Here is a 13,406-nt window from a genome sequence, read left to right as displayed (position 1 = left end):
ACAGACTCAGCCCACTTTCAAACGTAAATGATGTTGTATTCCATTTCCTGCATTCTCAGTCACAGACCTATAATCTTCTCAGTCGTGTTGTATGGGGAATGCGAGGTAAATCGTTTAGATACAAATGACTACTACTAAAACAGACTGTCACTGTCTGTCAGAGATGCAGTGTGGACTTAGAACTTTGTCAACTAGTAAGTGTTGTTACATTGTAGGTAGACGCGAATATGCCACTACAAGAGGTCATGGAGAAGGAATCGTTAAATGTTTATGAACTGTGCACGTTTGAGAGTGTAGTGTCGAGTCAATGCTGGCAATTATTGCTGTGAAACAAAGGAGTCCGCTCATACTGAACCTTTGATCATAAGTTTTATTTATATCACAAGATTCCAGCATAAGTTTTACAGGTGTCCAGACCACCCGGAGAGCGGCGTCCCAGATTGCAATGGCCGCTCTAACCTCTTCTTCGTTTTTACCCAGTATATATAATCTTCCCAAGATATGGGTGGCTCCCTCTACTGTCCAATCCCCTGTCTACAACACACACTTCCTGTCTGTTGTATGTGGCGTCACACTAAAACAATTCCCTCTGACACTAAAATAAACATCCTCTCAGGTTCCACTTGAAAACATTAACAAAGTCATAATCTTAATACACTACATATTCCCCCCTTCGAGACTAACTAAAAGTCTCGAAAACAAAAAGAACAGGATTATGACAAGTAACAATTTATCTTATTGAGTATCTTTAACAATAAACCAAAACCATTTCCCTCTGGAGTGTAAATACCTTTCTATGAAATATGAACAAATCTTTATGGAGTGTGAGAGCGAAAACCCTGTCTGGCAGCCTTCTTCGTTTAAATATCCATTGTGATGTCACGAGAGGCTGTGTCCTGGAGGGACGTTACATCCCCCTGAGGTGGCTGCAAACCCAGACAGCTATGGCTCCATCTGCTGGTATGGTCGGGAACTCCACCCCTCTATGGCCAATCTTCCCACGCAGCTGAAACAAATGAGGAGCTGATGAGCTGAAGGTTTGGGAAGTGAAGAGACACACTGAGGGAGTGTGTGGGGGTGAAGAGACACAGTCTCCAACCTGGGCTCTCTGGAGGACAAGAGTGCTGCACGTCCACTTCCATGAGGAATATACGGATTTGGAGATACTTACCTTTGGGAAATACTCACCTTTGGATATATGCACCTGTGGAAATACGTGAGAGACATTTGGAAGGACTTTTTGCTGGGTTGGCCACTAGCTGCAACGTGGACTACAGTAAGGCTGGGGAAAAGTTATCTGAGCGAGTGAGAATTATGACTTTGGATGTGGAAGAGACATCCCTGAACTGTTAACCCTTAAAGAGCCACAAGAGAACAGAATGTTGTTATATTTTCGTTAATTTCCCAAGACCTATAATAAAATCCTTGTTTTGTTTGAACCTTGTCTCCTTGCACTACTTGAGCAACCCCGCTGAAAGCTGTGTAGCCTCTCGTGACGTCACACCATCCATCAATCAAGACAGTAAAATTCTCTCACGGTCCCTCTGCCCCAGGCAACCACCTAGGTACTCCAGATCAATTCATAAATCTTTATCAATGCATTTGAAACTATGATGCAATTAAATACACATGTAAGCCCCTGCAAACAAAATACTATCCAATAAATTTTCACACTAAGACTGGTCGACCCATCGGACCCTACAGTGGATCTCTATCCCTGCCTAGACTCCATGTCCCTAAACATTCACGAAATAAACAAAAACATCTAAGATCCCCACATGTATTCAATAACATCAAATATCATTCTACAAAAATTAATACAGAAAGAATATGACACAAATTATGTATTACACATGCAAATATGTCTATATTTCATTGCAGACACTGGAATGTAGTCCACTACACTTCATCTCCCCCGTAGTCTCGACTTCCAATGCATCGTTGATGATGGAATCGGAACATTTCCACACCTTCCTTGTTCCATCTGCTCCAGTCATTCTCCTTTCATATTGTCCCTGTTTGAGTAATTCAATCTCTACATATTCCCCCAAATGCTTCTGAAAGAAAATAAAAGACCAAACAGTATCTTTTGCAAAACAACACTTTCAAATTAAAACATCAATATCAACTAAGAATATAAAAAAATGATATAAAATGATATATGAATCACATTATCCTATTTCCCCCCTTTGATTCATAACATCATACTAAAATCACACTACTATTGAATTTTTTTTTTTTGAAAAATGATCAAATAATCAAAAAGGATATTTATCCATCAATACTCCATCTAGTCCCACTTGTCCCTCTTCATCCAGATCAGGAACAGTCAACAACGGCATCTGAGTGTTGTCTCCAGGCATCACAACTCCAACCCATCTCAATATCATATCCTTCTCAAAGGTCAGTAACAATGTACAAAATAAAAATATCACACACAGTGCTATCAAAACTGCTATTAAAATCTGAACTATCACTGCTCCCATTGGCCCTAACTGATCTTGCAACCAAAACTTCGCTGACCATCCAGCTCCTTCAGATCTACCAAATGCATCCCTTATATTCTTCAATGCATCTATAACACTAAGTGATATTATCTGAACTATCTGGAATCAAAGTATAGCTAATATTATCAATATGATCTTCCCAAATTTTACACCATACCATGGAAAAATCCCCACTTCTCTCTTAGACTTATCCTCCAATGATAGGCTTCCCAGACTATGAAATGTCGCCATGTCTCTTTTCACCCTATTTCCAAACCTAGATTCAGATTTATCTGTGTCCGGTGCTACCCCTCTTTTAATGGTAAAAACCTCATATGGAAGCTTCAACGTTGACATGTAACAACATCCTGTCCATCCATAGGGTAAGAATATATATGCTTCATCACCACAAACCCACCAAATATCTCTAAAATTTCTAATAGTCACATTGTCAGGCAAAAGCTAATCTTTCACCATCAAAGTCCTGCTCTTCTTACTAACTGGAACATAAAAAGTAACATTATATTTCTCATTACTACCCTTAAGGTCATGCTTACCCAAAGTCATCATATAATCATCACAATCTGATATTCCCACAAACATACCCCTTCCATCATAAGTTTTATTAGAACAAAAACAACTTTTAGCCCTCACTGGTTTCACCTCCAATGCTTCAGGGTTCGCTGTTACCTGATTTTCCTTCCCATCTAACAAATTCACATAGGGTAATTCATTTAACCAAGAACACCTAAACCTAGGCTTAAACAAATGTTTTGACAACGACATTATTTTATCTGTTAATGATTGTTGCTGATACAACAGCCATGACAAAGCATAAGATTGACACGTACTTGATAGAGGTTGAGCGACCGTCTCTAAAATGGAACCCCACGTGTCTGGTGCTGGAATTCTCAACAGACATGGACCCTCAAGATTCCTCACTGATCTTACAGAATGAGTTAACTGTTGGAACCAAAGATTCCTACCTGCCCATTCATCTTTAATCTTCAAAACAGAAGAATCAAATCCATATGCCTTCCATTTAGTTTCTCTTTTCCCTAACGAGCGGTATTGATCAGATGTATCTTCCGATGTTACGTTGAAATCAAAGAACTCATCCTGTACCTCCATGATAGTATCTTGCACTATTTCAGATGAATCTATATTCTTCTCTACCACCATCTGCTCTCCTATTTTAACCCTATCCTTACTACCATTGACAGCACTCTCCATCCGTACCATAAACTCCTGAGTCACTCTTGCTACATCCTTTAATTTCAGAAAAGTTGTTGTTGGTGTCGGTGTCATACTTCCTACATTTGTTATTGCCGTCGTACCATTAATCCCTTTCAAAGTTACCATTAAAGTAGTTGATTTAGTTGATGTATTAACACCCTTAACTACTTCTAGTGGGAAAGCTACCGATATCCTCTGTGTTTTATTTACTGTTGGAGTGGCTACTGTAATATACTTCTCCTGAACTCCTTCGGTGACTGTGGAAGCTTCAACAGACTTCAACTCTTCCATTATAAGCGTCACTTTACGAATTACATAGCCTTTTAACCAATAATTCTTAACCGGAACAAATTTTAATGCTTGCACTAGATAAGTACACATATATTCTCCCTGATCTTTCTCTGTAACATTACGCAAAATAAGTGAACAATCACTCATAACCCTCTTCCACTTCATATCGTTGTACAAACTATACTTCCTTTGACTAGGTGCAACAGCTTCTACTTCTGGTCCTGATAACAATACTTCTTCTCCATAATTATCTCTCCATGTGGGAGGAACGTCACCATCCCCACTCCATCTCTCACAGCTACAAGGAAGATGAGCTGTATCACCCATCCTAACCCTAATAACAGTCTTTTCCCCCCTAAAATTGGTGCTGGAGCTATTGGTTCCCTTGTAATCAAATGCGATATATTTATGGCTTTAATAACTATCAATGTTGAAAGAGTTGAATTGCTTCTCACTGTTGTTATAATAGGCTGAAGTGTTGATGTCCTTATTGTTACTTCATCCATTCTCCCTAAGACTTTTAACTCCTTACTTGTATTTCCATCTATCACCACTAGTGTCACTACATTCACTCTCTCTTCCTACTAACATTGAAACTTAGCTTACTCTCCTAGAGTTCCTTCAACCCTAGTTTTTCTAACTTTTTTAATCTAATCTTTTCTCCTAACTTTTAAAACCTATTTCCACTGATCTATTCACAAAATCCTTTTACCACCAATTTTTAGAATATGTGATCGGGTAATCCCCACCTGCTTCTGACTTCTTTACACACAGACTTGGCAAACGATCGAACATCTTTTAGCCTAGTTTGAAATCTTTTTCCCCTCTTGGTGTAGGAATGTAACCAAGAATAACAGACACCCTTTTTAACTTTATTTTTCAGACAGATTGTCTAATAGGCAGTCTAATAGATTCCCAAAAACCCTACTCTTTTAAAATCTTCTACCAGACAGCCGTCTAGTGTACATCTTATTGTACAGTTCAATTTAAACAATGCATCTCTTCCCAACAATGCAATAGGTATATGTTCTGATATTAGTATGTGTATTTTAATTTCTCTTTGATTTTTTTATAGCAGAGCTCAATTGGTTCCTTAAGAGTAATCAACTGTTTTACTCCCTCAAATCCTATCCTAATTAGTTAATTTTACATAGTGAGATGTTTAACCTCTTTAGGCTCAACACAGATAAAAGCTTTTCCTCTATTCACCATCACTTCTCATAGTCCTTTTTATTTTCACTTCAATTGTTGGATATTTTCTTCCTCTCCCTAAATCGGTGCTATCAGCTGACACCCCCCTTCGGATCTTCTAGGCACTCTAGAATCCTTGCTCCTTTAAGGGTTCACCTGGAGAACAGATTATCTTCACTTGCTCCTTTATCTTCCTCAGAAATTTCCTCTGTTGTTTCCTCCTGGCGCATTGCAATCACAGGTAAAATGACCAACCTGTCCACAATTATAACACGCTTCTGAAAGTTGCTGGAAGTGTGGCTGAAACCTTCCTCCTCCTTCTAAGCCTTCTCGTCCTCTTCCTCTCCAATTCTGTGTCTGTCCAGAAACTGGCTGTGGATATGAAACAACTGGTACCGCCATGGGTGGCTGGTACAATTGCATTTGACCTTGTTCAGTTGAAGCTGTAGCAGTGATTGTTGATTTGGTTCACTCTGATTCTTCATAACCAAAGCTTGTTTCTTCTCCTTCTTATTCTCCACCAGTTGTATTTGATTGAGTTTTCTGAGAGTTTCTTGGTCCTGTTCTTTCTTGGTGTTGACATATCAGTATTCTTCAACAGCTTATATTCTAAGTTTTACCCTCGAAATATCATCTTCCATCATCTTCTTACTTTTCTCTCTTTCCTTGGCCTCAATGTATTCTTCTCCTCCAATTCTTGGGATTCTTTTCTCAGCAGTTTTTCTTCTCTTCTGTATCTTCAGCTTCTCGAGTTGTACTTTGCAGTTCTCTTACTTCTTCTAAATTATTCCCCTTATCCAGTCATGATACGCATCGGTCTATATCTCTTTCTATTTCTTCTGTGCTAATCATTGTTGAATAAAATCCTCTTGAACATAAAGCACCTTTAATCTCCAAGTCTTCATCTTTATCTTCATCTTTCCGAACCTCATTCTTCTCTTAGTTTCCAGACATCTCGGTTTTTTCTTACTTCTGGAGTTTTGGATTCATTTTTATTGTCGTTTCTGCTTGTCCTCTCTCTATTATTCGTTCATCTTCATCTCTGATGCAATAATCACCCTCCTGGCTGATCACTGGAAGCTTTATCGTTGGTATCTTTCATCAGTTTTTGTTTGAGAATGAAGGACAACTTAAGAACACCCAGCTCTCTTTGTGTCTTTTCTTTACATTGTTCCCTTTTTTCCCTTCTTTTGATCTGCTTTATGAATTGACAGAAGCACTTTCATTATGTTGATGACATCAGGGTTAAGATTCCCTCTACTAGCTATGGTTGTTCAATGTCAGGCCAACGTTTGTTCCATTTTCCAGACAACCTTTAGTTAATGGTATTGCAATGTTTACTATTTTCAACTATATCAACAGGTGTAATTACTTTCATAGCCTTGATGTCATTTTTCCCCATTGTAACAACTCTTTTATATTCCTTTATTGTGAATTATTTTATTTTAGACTATATAGCCTATGGCTTCCTCCCTTTAATTATTAATATAAACAAACAAAAAAAAATCAATAAAAATATGAATATTCAAAAATAATTAATTCAAAAAATTTATTCAAAAAATTATTTAACATTAAAATTAAAATTCAATTAAAAAAAGTATTAAAAAATTATGAATAATCAAAAATATTTTTTTATTTCTAATTCCTATTTTACTAATTTATCAATTAGTGCTATCTTACCACATCCCATCAGGAAAGTAAATGCAAGTAGTCAACTTCAGAGCAATCCAAAAAAATAAAGACTTCTAATCCTACAACACTACAATACCCATAAACCCCATTGCTTAATAAGCATCCAATTATCTTAATTTTACAGAATAATGTCAGCACTCGATTTCCAACAGAACTGTAATCAAACCAACTCATGCACAGAAACTCCAAAAATGCAAATTTTATTCAATCAGTCTTTTGCCAAGTCTCTGTGAAATTGTCATAACATCAAATATCCTGTAGGGGAAAGTTTTTTGTAAACAGAACAGCACCAAAACCTTTTGACTAGATCCTCTGTCGCGTCACCCCTTGTCACGTGATGTACACGTCAGCACCTCCTCTCTTTCTCTCTCTCTCCTCTCGTCCTATCGCCTCTCATATGACAAAAGAACAGAGAAACATACAAGAATTTAGCAGTTTATGCAGTCACTGAGTCCCTTCAACCATTCAATATTCCTTCCGTTCACATTCGCTCTAAGAATTACCTCAGGAAAAGCATAAATAGCTCAATAACATTTTTATTTTATTTACTTATTTAATTACTTTTATTTTTAATCCGTCAACATATCTCTCTCATTTATCAATTCAATAGGTCACAAAAACAGTTTCATCTTTAACCAACAGCCGATGTAACAACTAGAAGATTCCATTCGTGTTCAAATCTCTCCTCTTTGTTCCTTCGTCTGTGTCCCCCCTTGCACAGTGTAGCAGAAGCATATGCTCCCTACGTCACTCTAGTGTCGTAAAATCACACGCATGCGCAGTACATTCATCAATACGATTTCACCGTGGAAGGGAGCCCTCTGAGCTCTCTCCCCAACCCAAACAGACAGTTAACAGTCCCGCTGTAACTCCGTTTTCTCCTCATAGTCAAACAATATTTAACAGAGCTCACAAAGCATAGAACCTAAATTCTACACACAAACATAATTTAAGAGGCTTTATTCCATCGCAATGGCCCTTTAAGGTCACATGTTAGCATGCAGCATGTAACACAATTAGCATTTAACATTTAGCCTTAGCCTGTATGTAACATGTGGCACGTAGCATTTAGCATTAGCATTAGCATGTATGTAACATGTGGCATGCAACAATGTAACCTGCATTGCGCCTAAATACCTTTTTCCTTTGTCACTAACTTTATGCTGCCGTGAGTTCAATGGATATCCTATGAGAGGTTCCCCCAAACAGATACCCCGTCGGATACAAGATGAGCAGTAACGTACAATAAAATATATATTCCACCGTCTCGAGTTCCCAGAACTCACCTAATACACATCTAACGCGTAAAAGGATTTTCGGCCCATCCTATGATCGCCCCCCTGGGGTCTTTCCAGATTCGCAATGCCCTAAGTTGTATACGTATCTCTGCCTTATATTTCTGCCTTGTATATCTGCCTTGTATATCTGCCTTGTATATCTGCCTTATTCACTACCATCGATTGCTCTAGAATTCCTATTCAAGCCTATTTCTATAGACACTCCCCCCTTTTGCGCTGTTTACCAGTGCAAACAATTTTAGAATGGTTAGGCAGACCCCCAGTTCTCAGCAATAAAGCAACACGAGGCACACATCGGTCCTAACGGTACATCTCTCCAGCGCACACTCAAATAGCCTCCAAACTAACAAATGCCCAAAGTGGTGAGAAAAAAACTCACCCTTATCTGGCCATGACTTCAGAACGAGTCAGCTTGGCGCCTGAATGGAACAAAGGAGAGAGGCAGACCCTCCCTTTTCGTGACGCCATTTGTAGTGTCGAGTCAATGTCGCTAGTTATTGCTGTAAAACAAAGGAGTCCGCTCATACTGAACCCTTGATCATAAGTTTTATTCATATCACAAGATTCCAGCATAAGTTTTACAGGTGTCCAGACCACCCGGAGAGCAGCGTCCCAGATTGCAATGGCCGCTCTAACCTCTTCTTCGTTTTTACCCAGTATGTATAATCTTCCCAAGATATGGGTGGCTCCCTCTACTGTCCAATCCCCTGTCTACAACACACACTTCCTGTCTGTTGTATGTGGCGTCACACTAAAACAATTCCCTCTGACACTAAAATAAACATCCTCTCAGGTTCCACTTGAAAACATTAACAAAGTCATAATCTTAATAAACTACAAGAGCTTCGAGGAAGTTTGGAATCCTTACGGTTATAAGAGTGACTTCCAAGACGTGATAGAACGCGAGTTCTCAAGGATTAAAGGTACAGTGGGCTACTTTGTGCGTGGGGCTTCATAATGTGTCACACCGCCATCGCCAAACTTGTTTAATAAAGTTAATATGTTAACTTAAGCTGGTCAATGCAAACCGGTGATGTAACATTGTAACATAGGCTTGCCTATATGTTATGCAGGACCAAACCTGCCATAATTAGAATTAAATAAATAAATAGATAGATAGATAAATGCACATATTAATACATAGATAAATGCACACAAATATATAAATACATGGATTAATGATTGCACACATAAAGAGATAAATAATTAATCCCACTTTCTTTCATTTTATTCATTTATGTTATTTATTTGTTTCTGTATTTCTTCCTCCAATATCATAATGAGGGGGTGTCAAGCAAACGTATTTGTGGGTGGTATCTAACACACCATTGGTTGATCAATGCCACAGCGCGTTGAGCGATTACATTTGCCTGGGATGCAATTAGTATGACAGAACGTATTCAAAGTTAAAAGGCCATGTTTACATTAGCACCCCCCTCCCCCCCAAAAAAGTATGTGTTGCGCATATAGCTATGTATCAATATGATATGTCACTTTTTGGGGGGACATTGGAGAGAAAGTCTATGATACGCTACCGGTCAAAAGTTTTAGAACACCTACTCATTCAAGGTTTTTTCTTTATTTTTACTATTTTCTACATTGTAGAATAATAGTGAAGACATCAAAACTATGAAATAACACATATGGAATCATGTAGTAACGAAAAACGTGTTAAACAAATCAAAATATATTTTATATTGAGATTCTTCAAATAGCCACCCTTTGCCTTGATGACAGCTTTGCACACTCTTGGCATTCTCTCAACCAGGCTCATGAGGTAGTCACCTGGAATGCATTTCAATTAACAGGAGTGCCTTCTTAAAAGTTAATTTGTGGAATTTCTTTCCTTCTTAATGCGTTTGAGCCAATCAGTTGCATTGTGACAAGAAAGGGGGGGTATACAGAAGATAGCCGTCGCAAAAACCATCAAGCGCTATGATGAAACTGGCTCTCATGAGGACCGCCACATGAAAGGAAGACCAAGAGTTACCTCTGCTGCAGAGGATAAGTTCATTAGAGTTACCAGCCTCAGAAATTTCAGCCCAAAGAAATGCTTCACAGAGTTCAAGTAACAGACACATCTCAACATCAACTGTTCAGAGGAGACTGTGTGAATCAGGCCTTCATGGTCGAATTGCTGCAGAGAAACCACTACTAAAGGACACCAATAAGAAGAAGGGACTTGCTTGGGCCAAGAAACACGAGCAATGGACATTAGACCGGTGGAAATTTGTCCTTTGGTCTGGAGTCCAAATTAGAGATTTTTTGTTCCACCCTCCGTGGCTTTGTGAGACACGGTGTGGGTGAACGGATGATCTCCACATGTGTATTTCCTACCATAAAGCATGGAGGAGGAGGTGTTATGGTGTGGGGGTGCTTTGCTGGTGACACTGTCTGTGATTTATTTAGAATTCAAGGCACACTTAACCAGCATGGCTACCACAGCATTCTGCAACAATACGCCATCCCATCTGGTTTGGGCTTAGTGGGACTATCATTTGTTTTTCAACAGGACAATGACCCAACACACCTCCAGGCTGTGTAAGGGCTATTTGACCAAGAAGGAGAGTGATGGAGTGCTGCATCAAATGACCTGGCCTCCACAATTCCCGACCTTAACCAAATTGAGATGGTTTGGGATGAGTCGGACGGCAGAGTGAAGGAAAAGCAGCCAACAAGTGCTCAGCATATGTGGGAACTCCTTCAAGACTGTTAGAAAAGCATTCCAGGTGAAGCTGGTTGAGAGAATTCCAAGCGTGTGCAAAGCTGTCATCAAGGCGAAGGGTGGCTATTTGAAGAATCTCAAATATAAAATATATTTTGATTTGTTTAACACTTTTTTTGGTTACTACCTGATTCCATATGTGTTATTTCATAGTTTTGATGTCTTTACTATTATTCTACAATGTAGAAAACCTTAAAAATAAAGAAAAACCCTTGAATGAGTAGGTGTTCTAAAACGTTTGACCGGTAGTGTATGCTGCTGTGTAAACTCTTCACAGTTGTGTTCTGTGGGTGTCACTGAGTAGGCTGATACCTAATTTCATGGAGCCAAGATCCATAGGTAAAGCTGTACATTGCAATATGAATGTTCAATACACAGAAGGTTGACTGGTGAGCTAATGTCTCATTTCACAGTGGTTTTAAAGTCCTGCAATAAGAGATATTACGCTAATATCTGTGTAAACTCTTCACAGTTGTGCTCTGGACTGATACCCGATTTCATGGATCCAAGATCCCATATTTAAAACTGTACATTGCAATATGAATGTTCAATACGCACAATAGGCTGAATAGTGAGGTGATTTCCCAGAGTTAAAGTCCTGCAATAAGAGCTACAACACTAATATTTGTGTAAACTCTTCACAGTTGTGAACATTTCATGGACCCAAGATCCATAGGCAAGGCTGTACAATGCATACAGTGTGCCCCCAATACAATTCTGAAGTCTAATACATCCACAGTGCAATTTCAACAGATTTTCCTAACTCATTATTGTCTTTTGTTGAATTTGTATAACAACATTCCAAACTTTTAAAAAAGTATTATCCAGTTCAAATACCTACTGCTGCCCTCATCCTCCACATACAACACCTGTTCTCTCTCCTCCCTTTCTGCATCTTTTGACTCTCTATGTCCCCTATCCTCCCGGCCGGCTCGGTCCTCCCCTCCTGCTCCGTGGCTTGACGACTCATTGCGAGCTTACAGAAGAGGGCCCCCGGGCAGCCGAGCGGAAATGGAGGAAAACTAGACTCCCAGCGGACCTGTCATCTTTTCACTCCCTCCTCTCTACATTCTCTTCCTCTGTTTCCACTGCTAAAGCCACTTTCTACCACTCTAAATTTCAAGCCTCTGCCTCTAACCCTAGGAAGCTCTTTGCCACCTTCTCCTCCCTGCTGAATCCTCCTCCTCCTCCCCCTCCCTCCTCCCTCTCTGTGGATGACTTCGTCAACCATTTTGAAAAGAAGGTTGACGACATCCGATCCTCATTTATTAAGTCAAATGACACCTCTGGTCCTGCTCACACTGCCCTACCCTATGCTTTGACTTCTTTCTCCCCTCTCTCTCCAGATGAAATCTTGCGACTTGTGACGGCCGGCCGCCCAACAACCTGCCCGCTTGACCCTATCCCCTCCTCTCTTATCCAGACCATTTCTGGAGACCTTCTCCCTTACCTCACCTCGCTTATCAACTCATCCTTGACCGCTGGCCATGTCCCTTCCGTCTTCAAGAGAGTGAGAGTTGCACCCCTCCTCAAAAAACCTACACTCGATCCCTCCGATGTCAACAACTACAGACCAGTATCCCTTCTTTCTTTTCTCTCCAAAACTCTTGAGCGTGCCGTCTCTAGCCAACTCTCCTGTTATCTCTCTCAGAATGACCTTCTTGATCCAAACCAGTCAGGTTTCAAGACTGGTCATTCAACTGAGACTGCTCTTCTCTGTGTCACGGAGGCTCTCCGCACTGCTAAAGCTAACTCTCTCTCCTCTGCTCTTATCCTTCTAGACCTATCCGCTGCCTTTGATACTGTGAACCATCAGATCCTCCTCTCCACCCTCTCCGAGTTGGGCATCTCCGGCGCTGCTCACTCTTGGATTGCGTCCTACCTGACAGGTCGCTCCTACCAGGTGGCGTGGCGTGAATCTGTCTCCGCACCACGTGCTCTCACCACTGGTGTCCCCCAGGGCTCAGTTCTAGGCCCTCTCCTATTCTCTCTATACACCAAGTCACTTGGCTTTGTCATATCCTCACATGGTCTCTCCTATCATTGCTACGCAGACGACACACAATTCATTTTCTCCTTTCCCCCTCCTGATAACCAGGTGGCGAATTGCATCTCTGCATGTCTGGCAGACATATCAGTGTGGATGTCGGATCACCACCTCAAGCTGAACCTCGGCAAGACGGAGCTGCTCTTCCTCCCTGGGAAGGACTGCCCGCTCCATGATCTCGCCATCACGGTTGACAACTCCATTGTGTCCTCCTCCCAGAGTGCAAAGAGCCTTGGCGTGACCCTGGACAACACCCTGTCGTTCTCTGCTAACATCAAAGCGGTGACCCGATCCTGCAGGTTCATGCTCTACAACATTCGCAGAGTACGACCCTACCTTACACAGGAAGTGGCACAGGTCCTAATCCATCCCGTCTGGATTACTGCAACTCACTGTTGGCTGGGCTCCCTGCCTGTGCCATTAAACCCCTACAACTTATC

This window comes from Coregonus clupeaformis, chromosome 1 (genome assembly GCF_020615455.1).
Source record: "Coregonus clupeaformis isolate EN_2021a chromosome 1, ASM2061545v1, whole genome shotgun sequence".
NCBI lineage: Eukaryota > Metazoa > Chordata > Actinopteri > Salmoniformes > Salmonidae > Coregonus > Coregonus clupeaformis.
Note: the sequence above shows the minus strand (reverse complement) of the source record.